This window comes from Martes martes, assembly GCF_963455335.1.
Source record: "Martes martes genome assembly, chromosome: 14".
NCBI classification, from domain to species: domain Eukaryota; kingdom Metazoa; phylum Chordata; class Mammalia; order Carnivora; family Mustelidae; genus Martes; species Martes martes.
In genome coordinates this window covers 7,746,875-7,760,409 of record NC_137902.1, presented here as the reverse complement: position 1 = coordinate 7,760,409, position 13,535 = coordinate 7,746,875, and positions in this window count along the sequence as shown.

Here is a 13,535-nt window from a genome sequence, read left to right as displayed (position 1 = left end):
TTTAAGTTGAGAGATGAACTTAAGTATCCATGCTTTTAAATCCACAAAATATCCAAGAAACAGCCCAGTGAGGAGAGGAGTGTGCAGAGAAAATGTGTTTCCCCTCTCCCAATAGCACCCATAGTCTGTAACCAAGAACTAACCTTTATTATCGGTTTAGGAGGCAAAAGTTAATGAAAATTTAGAAACACTAAAATGATTCTCTCCTTCAGTAGAGTGCATCATATTAAAAAAAAAAAAAAACATTTGACTTTAAGTTATTAAGCAATTAAACCCAACGTGCTGTATTCCCCTGAGTAACATAACACTCAGACCCTGAAATCATTTTTCACTTTCATCATCCTGGGGAAAACATGATTCTTAAAAATACATTAACAGAATTCTGTGGTTAGAAAATGTATTGTTGCCCAAATGATGACACTTCTTTGTAGATGCTATAAAAACAGCAAAAAAGGAGACTTCATTTCCAATAATGGCAGACCACCACTAACTAGCTGTGGGACCTCCAGGGGGCCATATAACGTCTCTGAGCTTTGCCTCCCTCCCCAGTAAAATCAGGGCAAGAGTACCTCACTTACAAGCTTGAAGCCAGTATTAAATTAGTTAACACACATAAAGAGTTTGCTTAATGCCTACCCATAGTTATTTGCATCCCCTAAAAGGTAGGCAACATTCATAACAGCATCATCAGTGACCGTTAAGATTATGATTTTTAATTGTCAGTGAATGCCAAGAATGTTGAAAGTGGAATCAAAGATGGGAGATCCCATCCCATTGTTTTTCCTTAGGGCTTGAGAGTTACCCAAAGGCCATAGACTCACCTCCAACTTGGCGCACACACACAGCCCTCAAACGATCCTACTGGTCCCCAGAGAAGGTAGGATTAACCAACTCTGCGTTAAAGCCTGCTCGTATTGGCTGGAAGGCTGAACAATGAGGACTCACCAGCAGGAACCTTCCCTTCTCTTGGACAGAAAGGCCCCTGCTTTATCAAAATGCGCTGACCAAGAAAAAGCCAAGTAGCACTTCCTAAAACGTCTCCCTCTCAATGTTCTGCATCTTGTTGATATGTGCTCTGTGCTTAAATTACTCAAGGAAAAGGTAAGATGAACACAATCAGACTTCTTTACAACAGGACTTTTGGGGGCCTTGAATATGCTAATGAGCCCTGTGAGTCCCCAGGACAAGACTAGAAGATGCAAAATTTCCAAAACATAATTGGCCATGGAATTCTCACTAATGTCACAAGGAACCAGCTTGAGAAATGCTAGTTAAGGAAGGCCGAGATTGGGGTCAAGGCAGTTCTGGGAAGAGCAGAGGAGCGGGGGTGTGCGGGAGCAAACTGTTCTGGAACCAGGCCAACACCCGGGGCTCTGCCGCCCACTCATCTCTGAGAGAAGTTGGAGGGACGTGACAGCAACCTCAAGGCTCAAATCCCTGCCTCCCACTCGCTCAACCACCTCTGACCCATCACTTGGTACAAACAATTCTTCCAAACCAAAGAAACAAAAGGGCAAGATCCCCTACTTGAAAATCCTATCGCTAAGCCAAGAAAACATTTTTTTACATGTTGAAGACAAGGCCAAGCGGGGCTAAAAGGAGGCTCCAACCAGGATCTCAGCGGGGAGTGTGTTCACACCCTTCTGTGCCTCTGGCTGCAGAAAGTCTAATTAGATTTTTTAAAAAAGAAAAAAAACAGAGTCTTTGAAGCTCCAAGACAAGAATGTACAAAATCTGGACCCAACAGAATGGGCAAAATATTCCTAAACAAAAACAAAGGTTTCTTCTTACAAGCCAACTAACTGGGTTGTCGGGGAAGCTGACAGGCTCAACAGCGAGGCTCCGGGACGTGGTGAGCCCAATCATTCGTACCCCTGGGCAGGCTGCACCCTCCAGCCAGACCTACTCCAGTCTCGCTTCTTAACACAGAACAGGGAGCCGAGACCTGGGGTGACAACGCATTCACTTGTTTGTTCTTCTGCTGGGCAGATCTCTTCTGAAAGGCAAGCCTAGGGCAGGTAGTGCCGAAGGTGAGGTCGGGTCATGGAGACCCAAAGCCAATGGAAGACAGAGGGGAACAGAATACAAAATAAACATGTGGTCTTTGTCCCCAGTTCCCGGCAAATAGCTTCTAAAACCCTTGGAATTTCCTCAGTGAAGGAGTGAGAGGAGCATCTTGTTGTTATTCATAACAAGCCCCATTCAACCACAGCTGAATTTATGCTAATGAGATGACTCTTGTGGGACCCCCCCCCCCATAGCTTCAGGATGGGGCTGGTGGCCAGAAAGTCCCAGCCTCCATTAGACAGTTGGAACTTAGAGTCCCACTTCCCCAACCTCCAGGGAGGCCAGTGAGTGAATTGTCAAGGCCAATGATTTATTAATCATGCCTATGTAACAGAATCTCTATAAAAACCCCTGAAAGGACAGGATTCAGAGAACTTTCTAGCTGGTGAACTCAGTGGAGGTGCCGGGAGGGTGGCTCCGCGCCCCTCCCCCCAGGTCTTGCCCCAGGCGTGTCTTCCCTCTGGCTCTTCCATAGTTGTATCCTTTGTAACAAACTGATAATAGTAAATAAGGCACTTTCCGGAGTTCTCGGCATGGGTCTAGGGAATTATCAGACCTAAGGAGGGCCTTGTGGGAACCCTGGAATTGGCAGCTAGATCAGACAGAAGCTGGGTACCCTTCGGACCCCGAGGCTTGTAACCAGCATCTGCAGTGGGGTAATCCTGAACCCTTAGCTTGTGGGGCCTGTGCAAGCTCCGGGTAGTTACTATCAGAACTAAACTGAATTGTAGGGCAATTCAGCTGGTGTCTGGAGAGTTGGAGTTTGTTGTCATATGGAAACAATATAAAATTACCTTACAAGTTTTACCGAAACATATGACCAGTATCTAGTATGAAAATACCCCTTGACGATATTGATTAAATAAGTCCCATGGCCATATCCCATACGCGGCTGTGGCCCTTGTCAGTGCTTTGAGGGTTCCGGACCAAGCCCTGGCTGAATGGAGGGGAGTTGTACAGAAGAAACCAGGACAGAGGGGCTTTTCCCCAGCCGGAGCTTATAGCCCCGCCAGGAGTTAGGGGCTACAGGGCAAGAGCCAATGACCATGACAATGTCAGGCACCCATGAAGACTGTGAAGGAAACACAAAGGGAGAGTACAAGGAAACCGCGGCGACAGGCCTTCTCTAATGCAGCACTAGGCCCAGATCATTCTTGTAGTCAGGGGCTGCTCTGTACACTGACCTCCATCCCCAGGTGAGACTTGCATCCCAACAGGAAAGGGGGTCTGGCAGCAGGATGTCCAGAGAACAGTAGTTGGGGGAGAGGGGTAACGTCTGAATGATGAGAAGGAAGCCAGCCACGTGGGGCTCAGGAGAAGTAAAGACCCTGTGAAGGAGAAAAGCTGGGGAGCAAACCTCAGGGGGACCCCCAGGAGGACAGAACCCTGGGCTTTGGGACAGATGGGGGCTAGGAACCAGAAGCCAGATCCTGTAGGGTCTGGAAGGCAGGAGTCCGGGCTGACGTCTGTCCAAGTGCAAAAAAGCATGCACGCCACATATTCTCTCCAAAGGACCTTTACAAGACGTATAACTATTAACTAACATAATCCAGTGCAGAAAAATTGAATTAATGTGACTGTTTTGAAGGGAAAAGGGATTGCTGTTATACTCCTGAACTGGCCTTTCCCAAATGCCGCAAACCATCCTGAGAACAGTGCTGCGGGAGCCGAACACTCAGGTGGTTCTCCCTTAAAAAAAACAAGCAGCACACGTCCCTTGTGCTTTACCTGTCTGCAATGTTCCCGCTTTGGTGCCAGTCGACTCAGATGAGTCAGGACCCCTGGCGCGCCCATGCGGGTACTAAACCAGAGTACTCAGGTGTACATTTCAGTGAGCTCGCTTCCCAGCCCTGGCTCAGCGCTGTGCCCGACAGAGGCAGACAGCAAGTGTGGGAACCCGGACCCCTGTGCGAGATCAGATGACTGGTCCCAAAATAGAAAGCGTTCAATTACCCAGCCCTGGCTAGGATGCCCCCTATTAACCTATGCACCCCAAGCATCATTAGCAAGCCATTTATAACAAAATTGTAATTGAGAGACCCAGAAATACCACTTTAGAGTAAGTAATTGAATGCCCCCTCGGTGTAAGATCGATAAAGGGCATCCAATTTCACCCTAGGAAAAACTTATTAAATTATTGTAGCTATGAGCTGATACAGCAGAAGAAAGATGTACAAAACTTCAAAAGAAATCTGGATGGATTTAAATAAATAGCTTCATTTAGGTAGACCATTTACATCTGCCCTCGGGGAGGAGAAAGGAAAAAAAATAGCTAATTACATTATTTTACTTGAATGTTTTAAGGGAAAAAAAATTTGATGGGTCTTAAGTGACCTTTACTAAAACACGAGGCTTTCTTCTGATTAGCATGTCTAACTGCTGACATTTCTCTTTGGGCTACGCATATGGAAATACATTTCTTCAAGGAACATTCATCAACAAGTATAAGAAGGAACATGTCTCATATTTAACTCAAAGATAGAAGATTGTCCCCGAGAGTGAGAAACCGCAAGCCTGGAGAGTCCTGTACAAACAACAGATGACCAGTTTCGACCTTATAGCTGGAGTTTTATGCTTTTGATCACAATGCAGTCAATCACCAGAATAAAACAACGAGCCTCAATGATCCTCACTGGCTATAGTCTAGTGGAAGGAAGCCAGTCAGCAGGTCTGTGGGCCAGGACACCAACGCGGTGTCTATCCGGAGACTTTAGGTGAGTCCCCAGCGTGATCTGGGTGTCTGGATTCTCAAAAGAAATCCCTGACAGTAACAGATCACAAGCAAAACTGGAGCCTGGGTGTCAGAGGTGCGAGATGCGGCTTTGACATTGAGCAGGTCGTTCTCTTCCTCCCATCCTTCTTCCCTGCATGTAAATGGGGAACACTCGCAGGACCTACAGCAGAGCACTGCTGCGAGCATTAAGGGATCAATTCATATAAAGTGCTTAGAAGAGTGGCCCATAGTAAGTGCTCAATAAATCTTAGCTCTTTTGGGGGCCCCTGGGTGGCTCAGATGGTCAAGCATCTGCCTTCATCTCAGGTCATGATCCCAGGGTCCTGGGATCAGGTCCCACATTGGACTCTCTGCTCAGTGGAGAAGCTGCTTCTCCCTCTCCCTCTACCCTACCTCCACCCCCCACTCATGCTCTCTCTCTTTCACTCATTTTCACTCTATCTCAAATAAATAAATAAAATCTTTTTTTTAAATGTTGGCTCTTTTTATATAGACATAGTCCTAGACCACGAGAATTATCTGGTGAGGAGCAGTTGATTACTGCTTACGGTAGATTGCATTATTGGTTCCTTTATCAACCTGCCCTGTAGTCTGCCTTCCTTCACATGAATGACTGTGCAGCCCCTTCAACGAAACTGTGGAATACAAGTCTCCACCCCTTAGCTAGAGTGTGGAGATCGGCTTCAGCCAACGGAATGAGGCAGACGTGACAACGTGCTAGTCCCAAGCCCAGGCCTTGAGACTCATCACATGTACCCGCTCACCCTCTGCACCTCTGCCGTCACCATGGGAAGAACATGGTGGCTTGGCGGCGCTTGCGGGAGGGCTTGGTACGTGATAGAAGCTAACCGATACACTCTTCCACGGGTTATAAGCACTAGGCGTTACCAAGTTAAACCGGTATAGTTTTACGTTTTTTAAGTTCCAAAAAGTGTGTTTATATGAGCAAAGGGAATCATGAGCGATTCAGGCCAAAGCAATACATCCAAAGACCCAGACCCAACTGAATCAATGCTTTTGCCTAATAGAACCCCTTGGCTAATGCCAGAAGCAGATATGCCAAAACAGTGCTGGAAACCCAGATGGCAGCTGTTCTCGAACAAGACATAACTGCCCAAATGTCATGCACCAGGCCACTTTCTGGCAAAATGTGGGTTTATGACAACCGCAGCTGTTCTCCTTTGTTATCTGGACAACTGACCCCATTCTCCCCACTTCCTGATAAAGACACCTTTCTCCTTGCCTCGCTCTGGGGCCGCTGTGATTTCCTCAGTGCTTCCTTGAGCAAAGCCCTTCCCAGAGCCTAGTCCTTAGGATGTCCTTGCCAGGTTGTCCCTTTCCCGATGATGGAGACACCTCAACCGTGCTTTGTCTAAAACAGGGGTCTCAAACTGTGCGACCTGCAGGGTCTTCCTGGTGTGCCCAAAAGGTGTGTCAGTGAGAACACAGGCAGTTTTTAAAAACTATTTTTAAAGCATACTTGACTGTATTGTAAATTCATTATCAACATAGTTGTTAATAATAACTATTTCCCAAGCCTTAGGGTATGTAACTAGTCTTACGTCCCACGAAATAGGGAAGAAACAGGCGTTTCCTCTGTGATCAGATCTCCACAGGATACAGCCAGCCTCCCTTGCATCTGGTCTAGAGGCCAGATGATTCCCAACTCGGTAGAAAGTTGGGATGTAGCAAAAATGTTTTCTGACCAATCCAAAGTGTCGACAGGCTTTGGAGTGAGGCAGACCTGCATTTCCATCAACTCCTCTCCCTGCCAGCTGTATGATCCCAGGCAAGTGACTTGACCATCCTGTGACTTTATTCCCTCATCTGTAAAATGGGAGCAAAACCATCTGTGTCACCTCGCATGGGTGTGAAGGGGAAATGACATAGGAGATATAAAAAGCTTCATCCGGCATCTGGCACCTGGCAGACCCAGTATGGGACGGGTGTTCTTTGCATATTGTTCTAGGAGAAGCTCTCAGGCCCTCGCTCCAGGCCGACTTGCTCACAATGTATACGTAATGCTAGGCACAGGTGTCCAATCTTCCTGTCTGCAACTAATCTGAAATAATGAATGCGAAGAGGCAAGGGCAGCAAGAGGCAGCACAGAGAAGGAGGAGGGAACAGCCCAGTTTTACAGCAGAAATGAGATGCTAACGAGCAGACCCGACTGGGATTTTCGGGTGCCCTGGACACCAGGATGGGGAGCCCTGGGGAGTCTAAGACAGCGGGAGGTGCAACCTGGGAAAAGCTCAGCCCCTTCACAAGGATCCTCCATCCATAACCTGTTCAGTGCTTACCATGAAGGGTCAGTCTTCCAGAAACAGGCCCATCGCCAAAGGTCTAAAGGGCTGGGCTCAGCTAACGGCTTTACGGATGGGAGGTCAGAGCTGAAAGGAACAGGTGGAGGATTCCTGGGGACTTTGACTGTGAAGTCCTTCAAGCAATGCGAGACCTGGAACACTGCAAGAGGGACGGAGGGCAGTCAGGCCCCAGGTCACCACCCGGACGGACTCAAGGGAATCCAAACCGCGGGTACCCGCTCCTCCAGGCCTGCATTTCACAGACAAGGAAACCGAGGCCCAATGGGATTCTGTACTTCCCCAAGGACACGAAGCTCCTCGTAAAGAGCTAGCACCCTGACCCCTGTCTCCCCCCACCCCGCCTCGCACCTCGTCAACAGGGAGCTCTGCCCACCATCACCCTAGCTTGGCCTTGGACAGTCTGGAAGTTCCTCCCAGTCCCTTCCTGTCCCTTCAGAAACTCTCTCCTAAAGAACAGATTTGCACAGAGATACAGGACAGGGGGCCCTGGACGTGCGGGAGGCGGACATAGCGGGGAAAGGCAGGTACCTCCTTCAGTGACCTTGTCGGCCTTGTCGGCCTCGAGTCTTAAATGGTCTCAATTCAGACTCTATTCATCCTGCAGGCGCCTCTGCTCCAGCTGCAAAGTATGACGGGCACCACGGGAGGACGGGGAGTCGGGGGGGGGGGGGGTGGGCGGGATAGGGACCAGGTTTGCAGAGGCTGGCCTGGTGCCAAGTGTGGGGCAGGGGACGGAGGTGGGGGCTGGTCCATTCACAGAGCAGCAGGGAGGAATGGAAAGGGCCCCATGGGGCGGGGAGGCAGACCGAAGCCCCTTTTGTTCTTGCGCATCAAAGGGAAAAGCCTGGAACCTCCACTCCGTGCTTTGAAATTTTATAGCCACAAAAGTGCCACCTTCCCAATGAGGCAGCAAGCTAGTGCACGGGGCCCCTGAGCAGGTACTCCCCAGCACGTTCTCCCTCCAGTCCTGAGCACTAACCTGGCTGGTCACCCACGGCAAGTCACCGCATCTCTGGGCCTGTTTCCTCGTAGGTAAAACCTGGAGCCGGCACGACCTCTTTCAGCCCAGACACTCACAGGTGTAGGATTTGAAGGGACCATTTCCCTGATACAGACCCACTGGCATCATTTTTATGTCTTCTAAGGCTGCTAAGAAGCCGGTGGTCTTGTAGCAAGCACTGAGAAGCTGGGGTATACCTCCTTTATGCTAGGCAGAAAAAAAAAGAAAGCTGCACAATTAGCTCAAAAGACACAGAAGTGTTTTCTCCTTAGCCCACGCCCTTAAGCACATGTTTATCAAGCACCGACTGCATTTGCTGAGGCAACAAACATGTGAAATACAGCCCAAGACTTCTGGAACATTCCATCGAAGTCTAGAACAAAATCTCCAAAAACATGGCCACACTCAGAATCACATATCCCATTTCAAGGGCTGTCCCCAGCCCCTCACACTCCACCCCCCCAGCCCCAAGAGTCTGCAGACCCCAGGAGAACCAGCTCTGGTTTGCGGAGCAGAGAGGCGGCCTCACGACAGGGACGTGGACCCACGGGATCTCTGCCGGTTGAAGGCCGGGGGAGGAGGGGAACGAATGGGATCTTTTTAATATTCTCTGAGCTGGTGGCTTTCCAATAGGGTCACAGCCAGACACCCCCGTCTCTCTGCCACACGCAGCACGAGGGGATGTTCTCAGAAGGGAAGGGTGGACAGGAGACTCTGATGCTCGTGCTGCTGCCATCACACGATGACTTCAGTGTGTACGAGATGTGCAAGGTCTTTGTGACATGGTTGACAATTTTCTTTTTCTGAAACCAGTTGGGGGGAAAAACGATTTCCAATGGCTCATTTTCTTACTGCCAGGGGTAATGCAAATCCACACTAGGTTTAGGTACTAGATTTCCCACTCAGGCTTATAGATCTACCGACAGCGGTTTTCTACTAAGGTAGAACCTACGGGAGACAAGCTCCCACAGCCTGCTGCGAAACCTGAGCACCTAATGCCCCTTCGCGAGAAAGCAATGACAGTCGCCCGAGGTAAAGAATTTCAAGGAAACAAAGTTCGGTCTGTCTTAAGGCATTCAAAATGCAAACTTAAATATCGCCCTTTGTGCAGACCCAAAATACGGTTTTCAGGGACCCGAGGATGAGTGCACCACGTGAGGTCCCTTCTTTTTTTTTTGAAAGAGACAGAAAGAGTGGGTGAGGAGACGCAGAGGGAGAGGGAGAGAATCTCAAGCAGACTCTGCACTGAGTGCGAAGCCTGATGCGGGGCTCGACCTCACAACCCCGAGATCACGACCTGAGCCAAAATCAAGATCAGACGCTCAACCAACTGAGCCACCCAGGTGCCCTGATGTGGGTTCCCTTCTTGACGGTAATCTTCTGAGGTCAGCACTGTGACCCCTGTGTTACACAGGGGAGACTGAGGCACAGTTGGGGTGAATGCATACCTAGAACCCCACCATGGCTAGCCAGCGGCAGGACCGAAATGCAACTGCAAGCCTGTTTGGCTGCAAAGCCCATGACCTCTCTCCCACACCACACCATCAGGTAAGAGAGCGGCTCTGGGAGAAACCTGCTTAGAAATCAAGGCCGCCAGATTCTGTAAGAGCAGCCATCGGCCAACCCACCCACCACCTTGTCTCCCTGTAAGCTCTTCAAGGCAGAGTCAGGAATGTCCAGCCCCAAATTCCAATCAGTGCAGGCACTAGAGCTCCCACACAAGCTTCGATATCTACTGCGTCTGGCACCGGCTGGGTACCCACTAAGTTTCTTTTTTTTAAGTTAATGAGTGAAGGAGCAAACTCCCAGCAGATACCCGGAACAGAGCTTTAGCCACTTAGTGACAACAATACAAGTGACATGAGCTCCAGCTTAGTAGGGCTTCCTTTTGCCCAGACACCAGGCTGGAACTTTTCGAATCACCCTGTTTGTACATCGTGACAATCTAAGAAGAAAGCTCTATTAGCATTTCCACTTCACAGGTGGGGAAACTGCGGCCCGGAGAACGTGATGCCCCATCCCTCCTCCTCCATATGTCATAGAGTAGAGACAGAGCAGACCTGGCGATCAGTAGGCCTGGGCAGAGCACTTGCTGAGCCCCTTAATCAGCCACGTGACTGGAGGCAAACCCCGGCACCACTCAGACCCTCATCCTCTTCTTCCCAAAGCAGACACGGCGCACGGTGCAGTAATCAGGAACCTAGCTATGCGATATACTATTACTCTTTTTTTTGTACACTTTCAAGGGTTCCAGCAAGTGCCAGGTTCTAGCTGCCATTCAACAGTGTTCCCTTAACATAAACAGCAAAGTGAATGAAAAGGAGCAGCAGCTCCAAGTATAAGGCACAGAGATGACATCTCAGGGCCAAAAGGAGCCAGGTGGCTCTGCCCCAGCTGAGCCCCCAGCACCCTCCCGCCAGCTCGGACCGAATTCAGGAAGAGGGGAGGACCAACCCAGATGTCCTTCAGTTCGGGCGAAGAAGAGGGAGGTCTCGCATAGACACATAGCTCACATTTTCAAAACCAAGTGCAAATAAGGATTTTTGCAGATGTACAGCGGCACCCTTCAATGAATAAATTAAAGGCGGCACAATTGAATGGAGAGCAGCTGCGTACTCCCCACCAGATGGCTTTGCTGATCTGAATAGTTTTAAACATTGTTTTATTTCCAAAGATAAGCAAAATAAGAATCTGGTTAACCCTTGAATACAAAGAACCTCCTGAAAACACTTCTTTGGAATTTCTTTCTTTTTGATGAGAAGAGTGAACCATCTGATGGATTCACCATGTCCGCAGGAGGGTTTTAGAACAAGGTGAGATGGTATTTCTCCAGGGTGTTGTCTGCAGGCGATGAACATTCACTGTTGGCCGACCGGCCTGGCCCTGACTAGCTGTGGTGAGAGGCGAGGACCACTCCAGCACCAACCCTAGCTTGGGTGTATGGACCCCACTGGTGTGGGGAGGTTCACCAGCCCCCCAGGGATATGGAGAGGTGGGCCAGCCCCCCAGGGATATGGGGGTACACCAGCCCCCAGGGTGTGGGCAGGTGCGCCAAGGGCTGCAGGAAGCTACAAGACAATTTGAAGCTTCCATGTTCAAAATATGTAAACATTTCCAACATAAAAAGCATTGTTTTTAAGTAAAGTTAAGCTCAGATTTATCACTAAGTGCTACAGAATCTGCCCAAAGTCACAGCTTGCCTTGCTGTCTGCACACTGCTTGGCGCCAGCTGGGGCACCCCACTGAGAACAGTCTTCTGCCTTTAGGGTGCCCTGGAGGTGAGTTTGAGAAGGACTACCATAGAGCAGGGGGAGGAGAACCCACAGGAACGGGGCACCTGTTCTGTGGTGGGCACTGTGCTGCCTCCCATCTCCCTTGATGACGAGGTTGTGCTAAAGGCACATGTAATTGCCCCACTTTGCAGATTAGAAAACCGAGACTCCGGGCAGTGACATCTCCTATCCTAAATCACTCAGGAAATAAGACACAGAGCTGGGTTCAAACACAAGCTGAATGGACATTGCCCGTCCCCACACACGCACACTCGGACACGCCAGCTGGGGGGTGCACTGTGGGAAGGATTTGCTCTCCACTTACACGTCTCCATCTGCCTTCTGAGTCTCCTCACATAAAGCAAGCATCCTTTTGTCACCACAAAGATAGTAAAGATGAAATAATAATCATAAATAGGGAATAAAATGGCATGACCGGTGGAAAATGGACCGGGCCAAGACCCCCAAGATAGAAGTTCTCGTCTCTGAGCCTTGGTTTCCCCTTCTGTGGGGAAAGAGTGCACTCTTGTCCCCATCCCCAGCTCGGGTGGCCTGGAGGGACGGCACAGAGGCCACAGGGCCCCTCAAGGCAGGGTCTGGCGGCACAAAGGGCTTTGTGCACAGCACCGACGGGCCGTTACACGCAAGCTCCACTTCATCCCGACATCTCCCAAGTTACCTCTGCATGGATAGCGTCCTCCCACTGGACCGACCATAATGCTCCACTGTCATTTAAAACAACAAAAAAAACTCATCCCCATCTCGGAATGACGTGTGCCTAGGAGTGCACCCCGCCTTCCCGCCGCTGCTATGGAAACCCCGGAGCGGGCGTGCTCATTTATAATTTATAATCCTGCCGGCGTACTGGCCAAAAGAGCACCAGGGGTCCCTGGAGGACACTGTCTTGTGCTATTTCCTGATGCCAAATGAGACTTCGATGATGAAGACCCAGGACCCAGCATCACAGGAGCACACAGGCATCGAATGGGCACATGGGCCTCGTGGAAAGAAGAATGTGGTGGCGGAGAAAAAAGACGAAAAAGTATGTGAGCATACACGCATGCCCATCTGGTCACTGTGCGTCCCTGGGCACACTGCTCTCCCCTCTGGACTTCAGTTTGCTCACCTGGAGAATGGAGACACTGGCCACAGGTACCACACTGCCCCAGGCACTCAGGGGGATAATCCACGCGGGATGCTAGCTGCTAGCGCCCAGCGCCCAGGGAGCAGCAACCGAGCCACCATCCTCACTTCCCCTCCTCCTCTCCCTCCCTCCACTGCCGTGGGGATCCCGGCTGGGGGGGAGGGATGCCAGACTGTGTGTGAAGACCCAGCCAAGTCTGGCTGTGAGGCAGGAAGGAGGAAAGCTGCAAAGGCTTCGTATGGGCCAGGCCTGAAGAGACCGAAATAGGCCTGCACAGGAGCCCTCCCCGTGGTGACATGGTGACGAAGACTCCAGTGCCACCAGGACCCCCGGAGCCGAGCGCTTCTTTTCAGATGGATGGAGAGACCCCCAGAAGGAATCAAGTCACAAGTTAGTGGTATCACAGCCTCCTTTAAACGTTGAAGAAAACAGACTCTGTTTCAGGTAACCTCCCTCCACTCTCGTATCCACAGGACCAACTCGGTGAGAGAAACAGGTCAAGCAGGTGTTATTTATAGATGAGTACCCCCCCCCACCAGACACGGAACGTGGATACGGCCAGGCCACAGAAAAGGAATTCTCTTTTCCATGAAGCGGAGACACTCTCAAAGTGTTGAGTGGCCTCTATTTTTCAGAAACCCTCCGAGTTTCAATACTTGAAGTGTCATCGCACAGGTCACGTCCTCCTAGAACATCTCTGTTTCTCGCAAGCCACCTCTCCGCCGGTCTGGCTGGCGAACAGGGGCTGCTGCTCACCCAGGAGAGAGGCCTCTTCTCTGCAAGCAGGGAAAGCAGGACAGGGGAACAGGAGGGAGCTACACCGCGTAGGAAATCAGCCAGCTGGGCTTCGAGACGCTTCTGGACCCTCAGTTCTCTCGACCCCAACAACAGAGGTTGTAAACAAAGCAACTTCGTCAAAGGACCCAGAGAAGAGTGGAATCTTTTTCATAAAGATCTGGGAAGCCTTCAGGCCTCGTTATAAAGGTCGGGACTT